This window comes from Mus musculus, chromosome 18, assembly GCF_000001635.26.
Source record: "Mus musculus strain C57BL/6J chromosome 18, GRCm38.p6 C57BL/6J".
Lineage (NCBI taxonomy): Eukaryota > Metazoa > Chordata > Mammalia > Rodentia > Muridae > Mus > Mus musculus.
Genome location: NC_000084.6, coordinates 29,525,881 through 29,545,298, shown reverse-complemented (window position 1 = coordinate 29,545,298; position 19,418 = coordinate 29,525,881). Strand labels below are relative to the sequence as shown.

General features: G+C 37.1%; 1 long non-coding RNA gene across 1 annotated transcript; it reads left to right on the top strand.

Moving 5' to 3' along the window:
* Positions 1-5,573: 5,573 nt before the first annotated feature.
* On the top strand, positions 5,574-17,782 carry Gm34136. Its single transcript, XR_386137.2, has 3 exons — positions 5,574-5,670; positions 6,314-6,416; positions 15,285-17,782. It is a non-coding gene; the product is annotated as a predicted gene, 34136 (long non-coding RNA).
* The last annotated feature ends 1,636 nt before the right edge of the window (positions 17,783-19,418 follow it).

Here is a 19,418-nt window from a genome sequence, read left to right as displayed (position 1 = left end):
TGACTATGATTAGCAAGTCAACTATATAAGTATTTTTATTAGTCATTCAACACTATCTAAGAGTGAGTAGTATTTGCAAGCCTCTGAATAAATTACTGGAGATGTCAATATTAAGTACAAAATCATCATTCTTGGAACTCAAACTGGTAAATGTGTGAGCAATGGTCACCATTAAAGTGTCATGGCAGGAATTTAGGTCATTCATTATCTGATCAAAGGCCTTAAAATATGCAGCCAAATTGACTAATCCAAGTGATGTGCTTAACACCTGATTTAGACAATAGGATTCTGGATTTTAAACAGATACTGTGATGATATGAACTCTATGGTGTAGGGAGAGTGTCAGTATAGTTTGCATGTATGGGAAGTGTGACTTACTGAAGGGTTGAAGTGTCCTTCACTATTGCCTTCATGATTCTCTCCTCTTGTTTCTTGTCTGTGAGCCCCTGAGTTGAGAGTGGACAGGAACTAGTATTTCCTTGTGACAGATAGACTATGAGAAGAATGACAGTAAACACAGTGTTATGTGTGTGATCACAAGATACTTTGCTGCTCAACTTCTGGCTTTTCACACTTTGTGTATGTCAGCATCAGTCACCTGTCAAAAATTGGATACCCCCTCCCACCTCCAACTCATAAGTATCCACATCAGCTTTATGTTTTTTGGCAATCATCATTAATATCTGTCTGTCTGTCTATCTATCTATCTATCTATCTATCTATCTATCTATCTATCTATCTATCTAATATCTAACCAGCAACTGAATTATGTTTCTGTGGTTAAAACCAAGTAAGGCAGACAAGCATAGGGTGTAGTAGTGCAATTCAAGTGCCCATGAATTAAGTCCTCTCAGACCAAACTACATAGCAGATTGCAAACTGTTAACAACCTAGAACTTCCAGTTACACTGAGCTCCACATGCCCCAGAATCAAACATTGGAAAAAAACTGTTTTTCTTAGTGACCTCATGATAGCACTAATTTCTATGTAAAGGCATCTTTGAACAGAGTCTGGAAACTACCACAAGTGTGTTCACAAAGAGAATTTTCAGGAAGAATCACTTACTTAACATCCTCTGCCTATGAAAATTTTGATGTGCATTAAGAGCAGGGACACGCACACTAGAAAATGTTATATAACTTAATCTGTCAATTAAAACAGAGAACTCCTTTACTATGGCATTTAGCAACCAAACTCCTCCTTTTATTGAAGAATCATAAGAGACCCAAGTACCATTTCTCAGGTGACAAACTGTCAGTCTTCATAGCATACTCCATTCTGATCAGTACTATGATTTTTACTTTGAATAAAGTGCTCTTAGACTTCTGTAGATTCCTATACACCTTTATTTCATGCTTACTTAAGATGCCAAACCAAGAAAAGACCTAAATAATGATGACTGATAACACAAATAACAAAGTGTACATGAAGTACTGAATTGTGTGTTAGAATAACAATGGGTGAGATGGGAATTAGTTGGTTACTCCTATTGATGAGTAAGCCAAAGGTGGTGATGGTTATACATATAGAAAAAATTTATAAAAGGTATATGCAGTACAGGATGATGATCCACAGTGAAGTGTAGTCAGTATAAGAATTGAGTAGTTGTGATGACTGAAGCACCCGATAAACACAACATGTGACTCTCCCAGGTCCAAACAACATTCACAGGGATGTGACCAAAGATGAAATTTCTTAGGAATGCTCAGAAAAGAAAGAAGATGGTACTGGTGAGGAGAAAATGTCGTGTTAGAAAGACAAAATTGAGGCATCAGAAAAAGCAGACAGAAGGACAAAGAAAGATTGAAGAGTAATTTTCCTGAGATTGATTCACAGTGTCCTTGAATTGTATGAAAATATCTAGTCATGGATGACCCAAAATTTTGCATGATTAAGAACTGGAATATTTTCATATGTATCACAATTATTGATAGATCTTCAGGAAGATAGCATCACAGGGTACATAGCAAAAACAACTGGGAGAGTGAGAGTGTTGTAGCTGAGAAAAACCACACATGCTAAACCATCCTGGGAGATGATTCAAGAGTCAAGAAAGAAAGAGAACAAGAAGAGCTGCTCCTGAGACAGGCTCTCAACACTTATACCTGAGGTGGAAGCTACAGCAATGATGGAGCTTCAGTGATTCCTTGACAATGTCTGTTAGGCATTCGATTACTTAACTGAGTCTGATGAGCATCTCTGTGGTTTCAAGGTCTGAGAATTTTGGAGAGAGGTCAAAGTTTCTTCTTCTCTCTTTTCAGTACTCTTTAACATTGGAACTGGATGGAATAGACAAGGTACAAGAGAGCTGAGATACAGCAAGTATGCCTGATGTTTATTATTGGAAACATCGTGATGGAAGGAAAAGCTTCAGGTCCCAACCATGAAGGAATAGTTTCTACTTTAATAAAGATGGGTAATACATTCCAAAACTTAGCTGGAAAGTGTTTGATAAGCCACAAAGAGACTAAAAGACCACATGTTTTGAGTAGAGAAGAAAAAATGATCAATATGTAGGAAAATTAGGAATTTTGATAAAATAGAGTCAAATCGTAAATTAGACTGAGAAGTTCCATTTCCAGAGTCACATTTTAGAAAATGAAGTCTATGTTCACACAACAACTTGCACCAAAATTTGCACAACATTATCCACAGTCACCAAAACCAAATACTGAAATGCCACTAATTGATAAATTGCCAAACTCTGTTGTGTTGAAGGAAATATTTGAATAGATCTTTAAAAACGTATGTGAATTGAGGTAAGTCGGGGATGGAATATCACGTTACTCATCTGCATTTATAGGAAATGTGCCAAACCATAGACTCACAGAGACTAACAGTAGATTAGTGGATGTCTGAGGCAGAAGAGGAGGGATTGAAAACACACTCAAGATATTGAAAGTGTTTAATTTTAGAAAAGTAATGGTTACCGAGTTTTGTGAGTATAATTAACCAAATTAAGATTAACTTGAGAGAATGTGAATTATTCTTTTAAAGCTGTAAGGAATTTCTATATTTTTCTGAAAAATCCAGAATGATAAAAATTCTGAAAATGTTTAGAAATTCTTGTTATCATGACTGAATTAAACCATTGTATATTATATTATACTTTCCCAAAGTGAAGTGGTGGCAAGCCTGCCAACTGTGCTAATGAACTATGATTTCTACTAGCCCCACATCCTGGGATCATCTGCTATACTTGGATGGAATTATGGCAGCCCAGTGATTATGTCTCCCATACCTACATTTCTATGTGTGAAATAGAAAGACAGGATTGACTATTGCTGGCACCACACAGCTGGTGGAACCCTGACTTTTTCCATACATATCTGATGGACTAAAATGGACTAGAAGAAGAAACTGAAAAACTAATGGAAATATATTACTTCTACTAAATATCGCCATCACACTCTACAGGTTGGCTTCAGCCTACTTCCATAGGGTGTAGAAATGTGTCCTGCAATGAGAGAAGACTTCAGGGGCCTAGAGCTGAATTTTCTCAGCAATCACACAAAAGGACAAACCTCAACTCAGAAAGACTTATACAATGGGCTGGATTTCTACCAAAATTTTCTTTGTGTTTCTGACATTTCTTTTTTTTTTCTTTTGATTTCATATTTTAGCTAATTCTGAAATTGTCCTAAATGTTTACACAAAGGCAGGGTTTCAAAATTCTTGAAGAGACAATGGTTGTAAGTTTAAGAGTTGTGGTATTACTACCATCAGTTATGAAGAGAAGCATGACCCAAATCTAAGTTTGATCAAGTAAATAAGATTTTGGTACAGAATTTGTGTTCACTGGGAACTTGACTGTATCATTTCATGGGATGTGTTTTTGTGGGGTTATCCTATATATAAGACCCAAAATAGGACACTGGAAGAATTTTTATAAATTAATTTTCTGTCTGTAATTAGTGGTAAGATTTCAGAGCATTAGAACTTTCAAAACAACTTTCCTTTAAAAAACATATTCCTAGAGTTGAAAATCCTTCTGCATTTCAGATCTTCTTATGGCTGCATTGATCGGTCCTCTAGGAAGCACAGCTGTAGCAATAATCCTGCCCCTGCATCTTTGCAAGCAGGAGGAAAGGCAGGAGATAAGCATTGCCACAGGGAGTCTATATTTAATCTACAACTGGCTTATCCAAGTGTCTTATTGCTTCCCTGGGGTCCTACTGCATGCACCATTGTAAGGAAAAAAAAAAGAGGAAGAAGGAAGAAAAAGTTCAGCCAAGATTGGTCTTCAAGTAATTAATTCACTTCAAAATTGGCACAGAAATTTAGACATTGTTTTTCATACCATCTCTGAGGAAACTACCTTCCTTATTGTATTGCAGGCTGCTTTCTGGCTTTGCCCTGTGGCTGTGCTTGGGAGGCACAGGGCTTTGTCTTGGCAATTTAAGGGTGCTGGGAGGTACCTGTAAATGATATTGCTGGTGGCTCTATTAAAGAACCCTGTAAAGCCACAGTGCAGCTTTTTATGGGCATTCTCACAGTGCAATAATGTATATAATTGAGAAAATCCTAAAATCAATTAGGAAATAAGTAAGAATATAAATAATGAAAACGTAAGCAAAGTAAGAATTCTCAACACTGTTTACTTCCTTATGTGGCAGTGTCATTGTTCTAGTTAAGAGCTATGTTGTCTGACAACCATCTTGGAGCAGACCTGAATCTATGCTTAGTTTGGTCTTCTAAAATAAAACACCAGTCTAAACCACCATCAGGACATCAAAGGACTTTTGTCCTTATGCAGAAATCATCATTATCAAACAACACAAAATTCAAATTGCCATATGTTATATAGTGACATAATATGCCTTAGTCTCTTTCTGGGTCCTGGGTCCTCATGTAGATTTTCTTTTTCTTTTAAACAACTATCAACATAAAATGGCAATGCATATCCAAGGCATGTGTTCTAAATTTCACTAAAATCTTGTACTTTAGAGGAAAAGTATAGACTCAGATAAAAATGACAGTACAATATTTGCCTTAATAATGGTAGTAACTAAAGCCTCTCTTCAGAATGTCGGTCTGGTCCCCTCCATGTCCATTGTGCAATATTGGCTTTATCTGTCTAAACTCCAGTATTAGTTAGCTTTGTCTGTCTACACTCTGAAGCAGTAAGAGTTCTGTCTACATAATGCAGTGTAGGCTTTTTCTGTCTACAATATACAGCCCTGACCCTTTCATCTGCAGTGCATGGTGTTTGTTCCTTCTGTCTATTTTATACATCATTGGACCTTCCATCTTCCCTGCCCAATGTTAACCTTTCTATTTACAGTGTATACTGTTGATTCTTCTATTTGTAATGTGTAGTGTTGGTACTTCCATCTACCTTACACAGTGTTGACCATACTACATACATTGTTTAGTGTTGACTCTTCAATGTATACTCCAAAGTGTTAACCTTTCCTTCTATACTACTACAACTGCACAGTGCTGACCCTTACATTTACATTGTTATTCCATTTGTTTATTTGGGCCTTTGATGTTTGACTAAACACGACTAACTCCATTCTTCAAATCTGTTTTCATTATTTGTTTAGTTCTCCACAAATGTTGACTGTTGCATAAATTTAGTAAATATCTACTCATTTTCATTTATATACTCTTTTTTCTTTTAGATGATCAAATGTGTTTTCATGGTTACTATTACCAATGACCAGGTAAGGTCACACACGTAGCCTTAGGTCTGTAGTGAAGATTCCTAATGATTATTACTACTTACCTAAGTCATGGAAACACATGTCATCTTGTATCTGAAGCTAAGCTCTTCTCTTATTGTTGAACCTTCTTTTCTTACTCTCTAATGTCATTTACCTCTTATATTCATTGATATCCTCTACTTTCCATTTTTAATTATAAACACATACTTGCGGTTATATAATTATTTAATAACAATATAAAATAATTAACTAATCTCTGGCTGCTGGCAACTTTCTTATCTGCTTTCACACACCAAAGCAAATTCCATTTTTGCTTGCTCATAAGTTTCTAAACTTGTATTCTGCTGATTGTAGAATTTGGTGAAGTGGAGAATTGGGGGAGTAGGCAAGGCAAAGTTGATTTATATTGTAGAGGGCAGGCTTGCTCTTGGGAAAGGAAATGAAATTTATTGTCACTGAGAACAACGGAGGCATATTTCAAGGCTAGCTTTTCATTTAGGGATAGTGTATGGAGTAATTTGGAGTTGGATGAAAGAGACTTAGGAGTATCTGTCCTAAGTGGGAACAATTGGGAAGGAGACTAGGCGAGTCAGCATTCCTTGAAGCTGAATTCACTTAGCTGTTTAATGTCTTTCTTTACCAGTCAGCTATGAAGTTCCACGGATGAAGACACAATGCCAGTCTTCCTTAATGTAGCATTTCCTGCCCTACCTGCAGACTGGAGAAACCATAGCTGCTGGACAAAGGTATCTTTATTAATGATTTACTATCAGTGTGGTTGTTTGTCTGTGACATAATGAGCTCTTCTTAATATGACCTTCAGTGTCCACTGGGGGAGTGGGTGGCACAGATGAATGAGATGAAGAGGCCAGGTGACTTGAGAGGAGATTATACACATGTTATTGAACTAGGTTGCAGTCACAGATTACACAGAACTATGATATTTTCCAAAATGTAAGAACTCACTGACTTTTAAGAATTTCCTGACTTTTTGCTTAGGTCGTCAAAACTTCACAGAAAGAGTAAGTGAAAAGAACAGACAGATTAAAAGTAATTGATCAGAATAAAAATTTAATCATTCTCTAGTGAGAATAAAATTTGAGTATTGTTGCAATAGTTTTCACTTATTTCCTACTAGCACGTTGACAGTGTTGAATGTGAAGTCCAAAAAATGTCATTTATATTAAGACATGGAATACATGGGGGAGGTAGTAATGAGAATATTTGAATCACATGATAGACTTCTTGAATTCATTCATAATATCTTCAATTTAAGTAACTTTGTATTAGTCAGGGTTCTCTGTGGAAAAGCAATGATAGAAGGAATAATGTATAGGTGTATATATACATATATATGTGTGTATTCTCTAATAATGTTTGTTATGTATATATATATGTATATTATGTATAATATGTATAATATTTATCTATCCCTCAGTATATCTATATATGCATATAAATATTAATTTATTTAGTTATTAGAGTGGCTTAGTAGTTGTGGTAGAAGTAGTCCAACAATAACTGCCAACTAACAGAAAGCCCAAGGATCCAAGAATCCTTTAGTTGTTAAATCTACTAGACCAGATGCCTTCAACATTCAAAACATGGTGTTGTATTCCTAGGGAGATAATAAAAAAACTGCCAATTTTAAGTCCATATTGAAATCTTGAAAAATAGTTTTAACACCAGTAGAGACACAGCTAAGGATAGATGAACTTGCCAGTGAAGGGGGGGACAAGTAGAAAGAAAGCAGAGCTTCCTTCTCCCATGTCCTTTGATGGGGCCTGCCACCAAAAGATAAAGGCCATCTTTAGAATGGATCTTTGGACCTCAAATTATCTATATTTAGGGTTCAACTCCCATCTCAAATTATCCAACCAGAAACATCCCTCCCTGGTGCCCTAAGCTGTTTTATATACATCTACTTGTAGAAAAACTGAAATCAAAGATTGGAATCACAATTCTTATTCAGATTCATTCCTTTTTTACTCTTTTATAACATCTCTCTTAAATGGACAGGTAGTGATGGGCCATTTACAATTTAGTGAAATAAATTTCAAGATCAAGTAATCTCTGTTCTATCACTGGTGTGGATGACTGTGGTCATTAACCTGGGACTGAGATGGGAACTCCATACACAGACATAACAAGATGATTAGAAATGTCAAAGAGGTTAGGACACTGTAGTAAGCATGAGGATATGGAATAATGAGATAAATGTTAAATTTATATAGAAGTGGACTTCAGTAATTTTGGTTCCTCCTTAAAGACTGGAGAAATGAAAGCAAACTTGGGAAGACCTGCCAGCTGAATAACTTCAATAGCACATACAGAGACACTGACCACTCCAGTAGCCCATTGAAAGACTGTCCTGAGAAGACTGTAAAAATCTCCTCAAAATAGAATTCCTTAAGATCAGGACTAATTTAGCCTCAAATATGAACATAATAACAATAATATAATAAAAATATAAAAGCCTACATTTCTCTGATCCAAGCAATTCTTAAGCAGGAATCTCAAGAATCCCATTGATCAATAAATAAGTTAACTCAGTCAAAACATATGTACAGAAATTCTAAAAGAGTTTGACAGTATCAAATCATCCTTTATATATTTAAATTGTAAAATACATAGTAAAATATTATTTACCAATGCAAAGAAGAACAAGAACAAGAAGAGGAAGAAGAAGAGGAGGAGGAGAAGGAGATAAGGGGAAGAAGAGGAGAAGAGGAAGAGGGGGAGGAGAAGGAGGAGGAGGAGGAGGAGGAGGAGAAGGAGGAGGAGAAGGACGAGGAGGAGGAGGACGAGGAGGAGGAGGAGGAGGAGAAGGAGGAGAAGGAGGAGAAGGAGAAGGAGAAGGAGAAGGAGAAGGAGAAGGAGGAGGAGAAGGAGAAGGAGGAGGAGAAGGAGGAGGAGAAAGAAGAAGAAGAAGAAGAAGAAGAAGAAGAAGAAGAAGAAGAAGAAGAAGAAGAAGAAGAAGAAGAAGAAGAAGAAGAAGAAGAAGAAGAAGAAGAAGAAAAGAGTAAAAAGATGAAAAGACGCCAGGCATGGTGGCACATGCTTTTAATCCCAGCACTCAGGAGGCAGAGTTTGAGGCCAGCCTAAGTTTGAGGCCAGCCTGGTCTACAGAGTGAGTTCCAGGACAACCAGGGCTATACAGAGAAACCCTGTCTCAAAAATAAAGAACAATAATAATAATTAATAATAATAATAATATTATTATTATTATTATTATTAATAAGGAACTTCTGGCATCACAAGTAGACACAATCTCACTGTAAACTCCTTCTCCATCCTTTAGCTCTTCTAAACTTTCTATCTGCTCTTCCACAATATTCCCTGAGCCTTAAGTGTCACAGTATTTTGTAGATGTACTCATATAGACTAGGTTCAGTAACTGCATTTTAATTGGTTATGGTTTTCTCTAGTGGCTTCTATCTGCAACAAAGAGAAGTTTCCTTGATCAGGTGTGAGGTCTACAATTATTTGTTGGTATAACGACAAGTATTTTAGATTATTGTTAGGGATTATGCTGGGCTAGTTAACTAGTGGTTATAGATTCTCCTCAATAACTGTAACTTTAATAGCCAGAGTACTTAGCTAGGTTTCTTCTTCTTCTTCTTCTTCTTTTTTTTTTTTTAATGGTTTTTATAGGATTTATGTTTCTTGTGTTTCTTTTTTTTCTTGCTTTCTTTTCTTTTTTTTTTAATTAGGTATTTTCCTCATTTACGTTTCCAATGTTATCCCAAAAGTCCCCTATACCCTGCCCCCACTCCCCTACCCCCCCACTCCCACTTTTTGGCCCTGGTGTTCCCTTGTACTGGGGCATATAAAGTTTGCATGTCCAATGGGCCTCTCTTTCCAGTGATGGCCAACTATAGTCTCCCTCTTGGTGAGTGAGTCTTTAGTTACTTAAACAGCTTTTGGTTGCTGTCAAGGTATGTTTGTTGCTATTGAACCCTTTGTGTTATCATGCCATTTTATGTGTTGATGTTGTTCATAGGCAACATAACTGGGAAGGAATATTTGTTGTCTCCCACCTTTGGAAGTTTACACAGTACATTCCCATACCATGAAAGCTAGTCTTCATGGAAGAGACATAGCTCATCTCCAGCTAATGGTTCTTTGGTCCCTGTTTCCGAAGTATATGGTATGTTCAGCAATGAGGACTTATCTTCTTCCTCTTTGGGGCAGCCAAGGCTGAGGATCATTCTCTTGATAAATTATAATAAATTAGATACATTTATAATAAATGTAGATGAATGTTGGTAAAAGTGACCTTTCTAATTGTAATATTTCTACAGAAAACTATATTTAAATATTAAATTCTAAGTAGACTAAGACAATCTTGATCATAATTTTCTCTGATAAGAACATTTATAAAAATAGCAAGTGAATAATATAAAGTAGAATTCTAATATATACAAAACATGCAAAGAGAGGCAAAAATAAGAACTATGAAACCCACAATCATAAAACTATAGATACTTTTCTAATTATATTAATAATCAATTTTCTGTTATTAAATTAAACATGCTAACCAAAATATTAAGATATATCTCATTTTAAATTCAATGTACGACTATAACTTGTCCTTAAGAACAGCATTCTAATGTAAAGATCAGGAAAATATAACTGTATTACATAGGCCACACTTGCTGAAATCACCACGTATCTGAACTTGGTTTCTTGCCTCTAACAGCCCAGTACTAGCATCATAGTCCTCTACTCTATGAGCAGCTGAAGCTGCAACACTAATAGAGAAATCTGACAACAAGATAAAAAGGTGTGAGTATGGTAAAAAACATTTTCATAATAACTAACACTTCATAATATTTTGTGTCATGTAGTTCTTATGTGTAATTATTAGTTATTACAATGACATCATAAGATAGACCAACATTAATGGCAATGTGTCTATTAATAGACATAAAACCAAAACAGATACAGAATTCAAAGATTTTAATTAATATTAAAAATCATCATGTATTAAACCATCACAGAGTGTTTTAAGATCTCCCAATTCATTACAGAATGATTGAGAAGACATATCAATGAAGACACTATAAGGCCCAGGGATGAGGATGTAGGAATATTATAAGGAAAATTAAGCAAATGATATCTGTTGAAATGCATGAAAGAAAAGCATAGCATTCTTTTTTCCTGTCAGTGAACATTTATCAAGACAGACTATACACTGCACATCCAAATGTCTACTAATATAGTCAGATGAATAAAATTTTATAATGTGGACTACCAGACCTGAACAGACCTATATTAAAACCCTTAAGATTTATATGTAGGGATCCTCAAATATTTGGAAACTAATAAGCTTATCAGTAACTGAGTTAAATACAAAATCAGAGTAGACATTAAAAAATATTTAAAATGAATGATAAATTGTGAGCTGAAATAAAACATTGTGAAGAAACATTTTATATTATTTTATATAACTACTCTATAATTTTCCATTGAAAAATAAGATAGAATCACTGGTATTGCTTTCATTTTACAAAGTTAGTCACAGGGATAAACATGAAAACATACAAAACCATGAAGTACAAATATGAATACTAAGGAGGTAGAGTTACTAAAGACACTAAATGGACAAGAAAATAATGTTAGGAACAAGCTGAAGATCAATAAATTAAATTTCATTAATTGGATAAATGCTTTTAGAAATAGAAATACAAGCCAAAGAAATACAAGAAAAACAAAAACAAAAACAAAAACAAAAAACAGAGTCTACAACCCCTTCAAGATGGATTAAGTGTGTTTCTAAGAAAAATTGCAGTTGAAATTAGACAGTGCACAGAACTGGAAGACTATGAAACCACAGCATCTTGAAACATATGAGTCAGATATCACCCTTGTAATTCTATACTTGGTATCTTTATAGTTTGCAGTATTAGAAAACAAGAAACTCCTATAGCTGAGAAATATCTTTACAGAAGCAGCTGGATACAAGATGAACTAAAGAAAAGCAAACAACCAAAACAACAACAAACAAACAAACAAACAAAACAAAAAAGTAGTCCTCCTATACACAAACATTAAATGGGCTGAGAAAGAAACCATGGAAACAACACGCTTCAAATAGCCACAAATATTATAAAATATCTTGGGGTAACACTAATCTAGCAAGTGAAAGATTCGTACATCAAAAACCTTGAAGTATTTGAATAAAGAAATTGAAGAGGATATCAGAAAAATGGAACGCTCTCTGTCTTAGGGTTTTACCGCTGCGAACAGACACCATGAACAAAGCAACTCTAATAAGGACAACATTTAATTGGGCAACATTTAACAGGTTCAGAGGTTCAGTCTATTATCATTAATGGGAGCATGGCGGCATCCAGGCAGATATGGGGATGGAGGAGCTGAGAGTCCTACCTCTTGTTCCAAAGGCAGCTAAGAGAAGACTGGCTTTCAGGGAGCTAGGATGAGGGTCTTAAAGTCCATTCTCACATTGACACACCTTCTCTAACAATGCCACACTTACTCCCACAGAGCCATACACTGAGTCAAGCATTTACAAACTATCATCCTGTCCCATGCTCCATGTATTGGTAAGATTACCATGGTAAAAGTGCCCACCCTATCAAAAGCAATCTACAGATTTAACCAATCCCCACAAAAATTCCAACATAGTTCTTTACAGACCTTGAAAGAAGAACTTCATATGGAAAAACAAAAATTCCAGGGTAGCTTAAAAAAAGTGTACAAAACCAAACCAAACAGTAACAACAACAACAAAGAAAAGATGATATCTGTAGATATCACCATCTCGCATTTCAAGTTGTACTATAGAGGTATAGAAAAAAAAACCATGGCATTGGCATAAAAATAGGCAGCTTGATCAATGGAATCTAATCAAAGATTCAGACATATTCACACATCTATGGCCACCTAAAATTTTATTATAAAGAAGCCAGAAATACACAATGGTTAAAAGAAAGCATTGTCAACAAACAGTGCTGGTCTACTTGGATATCAATGTATATAGAAGAATGCATATTGATCCACATCTATCAATGTACATAAAACTCAAGTCCAAGTGGATCAAAGACTTCAACATAAAACCAGACACACTGAACGTAAAAGAAGAAAAGATGGGGAAGAGTTTGACCACATTGGCACAGAAGAGAAATTCCTGATTATAAAACCAACAGATCACGCACTAAGAACAACAAGCAATAAATAGGACCTCATGAACTTGAAAGCTTCTATAAGTCAAAGAACACTGTAAATAGAACAAAACAAAAGCCTATAGTGTAGAAAAAGAATTTCACCAACTCAATACCTGATAGAGGGCTAATACTCAAAATTTATAAAGAAATAAAAATTAGGAATCAATAAATCAAATAATCAAGTTAAAAATGGACCAAAAAGGACTCTCAAATGGCTAACACTTAGTGATATGTTCAAGTTTCTTAGACACGAGGGACATGCAAATCAAAACTACTTTGAGATACCATCGCTAAGATTAAAAATACAAGTGACACTACACACTGGTGACAATGTGGAATAAGGGGAGAATTTATACATTGCTGATGGGAGTACAAACTTGCACAGCCACTATAGAAACCATATGGACGTTTCTCAGAAATTTGTGTATCAATCAACCTCAAGACTCAGCTATCCATTCTTCAGCATATACCCAAAGAGGACATTCCATTCTACAACACGGACATTTTCTCAAATATGTCCATAGTAGTTTTATTCATAATATCAAGAAACTGGAAACCGTATACATGTCCCTCAACTAAAATATAAAGAAAAGGTCATGCACATACATTATGAAGTATTATTCAGTGTTAAAAACAATAACATTATGAAATTTGCAGGCAAATGATTGGAACAGGTAAAGATTATCCTGAGTGAAGTAACCCAGACCCATAAAGACAGGCATAGTTTCTTCCCCTTATAAGTAGTCATTATCTGTTAAGGATAATCCTGCTATAATCCACAGACTGAATGAGGCTGTGAAATAAGCAGAACTCAAGGAGGGAATCCATGGATCCTACTGGGAAGACAAAATAGAATAGAATTCATGGGTGAGTTTTGATCACATGGTGATGGGAATAGGCAGCATCAGGCAGAGGTGGGATCTGGTGGCAGGAAAAGAGGGAGACAATACTAGGACAGATTACTGTAATTGGGACACATTTGGGGGATCAATGTAGAAACTCTGTGAAGCAGAAACTTCATGTATTGCATGAGAGTGACCCTAGTGAAGTAACTGGGGATACAGAGCCCAAACTGTCCATCATCTCTACCCAGGCAAGGCTCTGAGCAGTCGATTAGGACATCAACCCCGACACATAACCTTTGACATACAATCTGACTGCCTTCCAGATGTGGTAGGTTAATGGTGCCAAAGAACTTATGAGAATGACCAAGTAATGGCTGGTCTAATTGGAGGCCCACGCCATGAGAGAGCGCCCACTCCTGACACTGGATGGCAAGGACTCAGAGGCTGAATGGGCCATAGACCCATGATGAGACTAAACATGACTGACCAAAGGAAAAAAATATGTCAATGAAATGACTGCTAATGATATTCTGCTATACTCATAGATACGTGCCTATCCCAACTGTTGTTAGAGGGGTGTCATCTACCAACTGAATGGAGCAGAATCAGAGACCCAGAGCTAATCACTAGACAGCAGGACAACTGGGCAGTAGAAGGGGAGAAAGGAGGAGCCAGAAGGGTAGAGAACACCATAAGTACAAGGCCCTCAGAATCAACTATGCCAGTCTCAGGGTTTCATAGAGACTGAAATAACACAGACCTTATATGGGTCCTCTGCATATGCCTTATGGTTGTGTAGCTTGATGTTCTTGTGGTACTCCTAAGTAAGAGTGGGAATTGTCTCTGACACATTTGTCTGTGCTTGGGACATTTTTCTCCTAATGGGTTGAGTTGTCCAGCATTGAAATGAGGGTATGTGTGTACTCTTATTGTAACTTGTTAGGCCATGTTTAGTGGATCTTCCTGAGAAGCCTGCTGTTTTGGGGGTTAGGGGGTCAGAGGGGGAGTGGACCTGGGGGAAGGAGCAGATTTGATGGGAGGAGTAGAGGGAAGGGAAATGCTCTCAGGATGTAATATGTGAAGAAGAACAAAAAGAAGAACAAGAAAACAGAGCAAAGTTAAGAATTAGCCAATATTCTTTGCCAGTGCCTGGCAAATACAGAAGTGGATGCTCACAGTCATCTATAGGATGGAACACAGGGCCCCCAATGAGGAGTTAGAGAAAGTACTCAAGAGCTGAAGGGGTCTGCAACCCTATAGGTGGAACAACAACATGAACTAGTAAGTACCTGCAGAATGTGTGTCTCTAGCTGCATATGTAGCAGACGATGGCCTAGTTGGCCATCATTGGGAAGAGAGGCCCCTTGGTCTAGCAAACTTTATATGCCCCAGTACAGAGGAAAGCCAGGGTAAAGAAGTAGGAGTGGGTGTGTAGGGGAGCAGGGCTGGGGGAGGGTACAGGGAACTTTCAGGATAGCATTTGAAATGTAAATAAAGAAAATATCTAATAAAAAAATTAAAAAAAAGAATTAGCCAATATTATCAATCTTTATCGCCTTTTTTGTTTTTTCCAAAACAGAGCTGTGGCCATCACGGAAGCTGATATTCTCCTGACTCATCATTTTGAAGACTTAGTTATATTTTTACTTATGTTTCAAGAAGTGGAAGAGAGTAGTGATTATGAGTGAGTACAGGTGTCAACAGAGGTCAGAAGATATTGCCAAATCCCTTTGGGGTGAAATACAGGCAGTTATGTAGACATGATTTCTGAGAACCACAACTATAGTCTCTGAAAGACTCACCCTTGAGTAAATCCTTCAGCAATATTTTGTTGCTGTGGTTTTGTTTTTTACTCTGGAAATTTGTTCTGTGTTCTCTTCTCCATCTGATTCCTTGTCTTAAGGGTAACCTAACACCACACCTTAAGCATGTCTGTTTTATTTCCTTTAATCAAGTTCTGTCTGTGCCCAGTTATACATGGTTCTTTTTGCTTCTATGTGTGTGTGTGTGTGTGTGTGTGTGTGTGTGTGTGTGTGTTCCTTTCTGTTACTTGAATGTTGTTATGTGTAGAAATTTAAGTCTAGAACGGAATTTTTCATCATACTGAAAACAATTTCATTCTCTTCTATTCGTGTTTCTAGAATTATAGACTTTAACTCTCATACTACTCATTGTTTTGGAAATATGACTTCCTTTACCTCTACGACTTGAAAGATCTATTTTATTTTCCATAGTGTCGGATGTGTATGAGAGTACCAATATTCATGTCTCCCTGTTTGTACTTTTAGGGTTTCTTGAATAGACTTATACAAATCTTTCAGCTGCTACTTCCTCAAAGATCACGCTCATCTCCTTTCTTTCTCCTTTTAGATATTGGTCAGCTGGTAGGTCTTCTCCATACCCATCTTTCTTTTCAACTATATGCCATAGCTCATTATGGAGGGTTTGTTAGGTTAAACATTCATTTAGTTAATTTTGCCTTTATGTCCAATCTTCAGGTAAATTATTTAAAATTTTTAGTATATGTTCTTTATTTCCCTAGTTTTGTTTTCATCTAACTTGGGCCAATTTTGAGCAGTTTTTTGTTATCTATGTCTTCTCTATTTTGTATTTTAAACAAACATTGTATGTACAGTACATAGTGGCTTCACCTAACTTTGCTCTTGGTGAGAATGTGTTTCTTGTTTTCCTGAGGGGGACGTAGTCCTTTACCATGGAATAGCTCTTTTATTTGTCCTTGGCAGGTGTAAGGGAAGGCTGTCAGCCTGGCATCCCTTCAGCAGAATTTATGACTGGAAGATATTAGAATAATCCAAGAGAGTAAAGCCTGTGTTCCTGTATCAGCTCTGTGCACATAACACTAGTAATTAGGGGTCTGATTTGTTTTGATTATCTCAGGTGCACAGCACATGCTCTGTAGCCTGCATATGTTCACTGAGTGGGCAAGAGAGGCATAAACTTGTGGTTCACCCTGAAGTTGAGGACAAGGCCTTTGGGATGTAAAGGAATTCTATTTGTCTTATTTATTCATTTATTTATTACAGTGCACTATATCTAGAGTCCTCACATATGGCACACAATAGGTTCAATCTTTTGTATCACAACCCTCTCCTAAGAAGATAGGCCGTGGATCCAGACTAATTTCCTTCAGATCTCAGCTCTTTTACTTACTAGTCTCATGTCCTGCGGCAAAACTATGATCTTTCCCTGCTTTAGCTGGAGGGACCTAAGACTGGAAGCAGGATATCTCTCACACAATTGTGCTGAGTGGGATGGCACATGCAAATCTTGTAGACAGGTTGAGACATACAAGTATTCAGTTGCTGTTAGATGAACTTAACCTTTCACACAAAATGATTTCTAGTCAGGTCTGAGAGTTGAAAGATATATTAAGCAATTCTAATGAATCTAATGTGATACTTTCAACACTTGATACAACACATCTGCAGTGATAATTTTAAGAAAGACATGCCAGAAACACTTATGGACAAAAGAAAATCAATACAAAGATAGGTGTATTCTATAAGGAAAAGTCATGAACAAAAGGATGTTAATAGTCATTTTGCCAATGGTTTCTAACAACTGAAGCAGACACAGACACACAACACAGTTCGACAGGCAAACAGACCTTACCAATCTAGATGCAGATGTTTGCAGTCAACCATCAGACTGTGCACGGGGACCTCAATGGAGGAGATAGGGAAAGGACTGAAGGAGCCAAAGGGGTTTGAAATCCTATAGGAAGAACAACAATATCAACCAACAAAGATACCCCAGAGCTACCTGGGACTAAACCACCAATCAAGGAATACACATGGAGGGTTCCATGCCTCCAGCTGCATAGGTAGCAGAGGATGGCCTTATCTGGCAACAATGTGGGGGGAGGTCCTTGGTTCTGTGAAGGCTTGATGCCCCAGCATAGGGGAATGCTAGGGCAGTGAAGCAGAAGTGGGTTGGTGAGCACCCTCATAGAAGCAGGGGGGAAAGGGGTAGAATAGGTGGTTTTTGAAGGGGAAACCAGGAAGGGGGTTTGAAATGTAAATAAATAAAATAACCAATAAAAAAAAAAAAAGAAAATGCCTCCTTAAGATCAGGCTATATGCAAGTCTATAAGGAATTTTCTCAATTAATGATCAATGGGCGAGGGCTTATCTGTTGGTAGGTGGTACCTTCCCTGGGCTGATGGTCCTGAGTTCAGTAAGAAAGCAGGATGAGCAAGCCAGTAAACAGCACTCCTCATGGCCTTTGCATTAGCTCTTGCCTCCAGGTTCCTACTCCTCTTGAGTCTCTCTCCTGACTTTCTTTGATGATGAACTATGTTGTAGAAGCATAGGCTGAATAACCCCCCCCCCCCAAAAAAAAAAAAACCCATATGTCATGAATTTGTGTGTCTGGCCTAAAATCCTTTCACATATCAAGTCAAAAGTTTGGAGAATTACTTATAGTAGAACACTGGTTTTTCCAACTCATAAGCTAAGGATATTTTCAGATAGTGTCTCTGTAGCAGAAGTCCCTCTGCTTTGCCATTCTATGTCTTCTTATATTAAAAAAATAAATAATTGTTACATTTTCAGGGTGAGATGCATTTAAGTCCAGAGAAAAACACAAATAAGCAGGAGGCACTAACACCTCGTCTTCTTTCATGGGTAGCTAGCACCTGCTTATCTAGGAGCATAGTTCATGCTAGAGTTGGAAAGTCACATGTAGTCTGCTACAGGCTTAAGGTCCTGAATCAGAAGAGGAGAGAATCACAAGGCCCAAGGTCCACAATAGATAAGACTTTGCATACTGAACCGACAGAATAGGACCTTGTGGAGGGAGTAATAATAGACATCAGGAAGACTGCACTTCTCTAAGGAATGCAGCCAATCAGAGCTACAAGTAGGTCTGTCTTGCTCTCACTATGCTCGGTCTCACTAAGCTCAGCCTCCTTGCTCTTGTGAAAGAAGAATCCCTGCTTTTCATACTAGTGATTCTACTAACACATTTGATACATTTCTGCATTTCTGAATTCCTTTTGCTCGAGGACAACAAAAGCTCACTCCATCATTTGCAGGTCAAACATGGTACTAGAGACAATGAAATACATCTGTGTTCCCAAGCCATGGCCATTCATATTTGCTACCGAATAAACTACATCTCACACTCTCTGAGATAAGATGTTTGTTTTGTATCAACACTATGTGTCCAATATATAAGAATTTAAATGTCTTTACCAAAATGTGTACTTTAAGCCTTCTGGTATTATAAATATGTTCTCTTCCTCTGGAGGCACAGTCAGGATTGTTTGATTTTATTGTCGCGCTTATTAGTGCTGTTGATTCAAACCTTGAGGTCTGGCCACCGTGCTCCGAATGCTCTCCCATGCACCTGCCTTTAATCACGGACAATATGGTTTGTGTTTAGAATCGAATGACTGTCATCATCTAGCAGGGACACTCTCTGTCACAGGGACTTAACAACTCATTTGGGGAACACTCTGAGAGACTCTCAAATTCAATATTCTCTCCAAATTCCTGGCATTTCATTAGCTTTGCCATTCAGGTTCCAAGGCATGACATTCCATGGCATTACTTTTCCAAACATACCATGGGGGAGAAGTGTTTTTATTTTCTTTGTAAAGTGCATATTTTGCATATATAAGCAGCTAAGCCCACTGCAGTTTCTATGTGGAAGTCTGTTCGTAGACAGCTGACATTCAGAATAGACATAT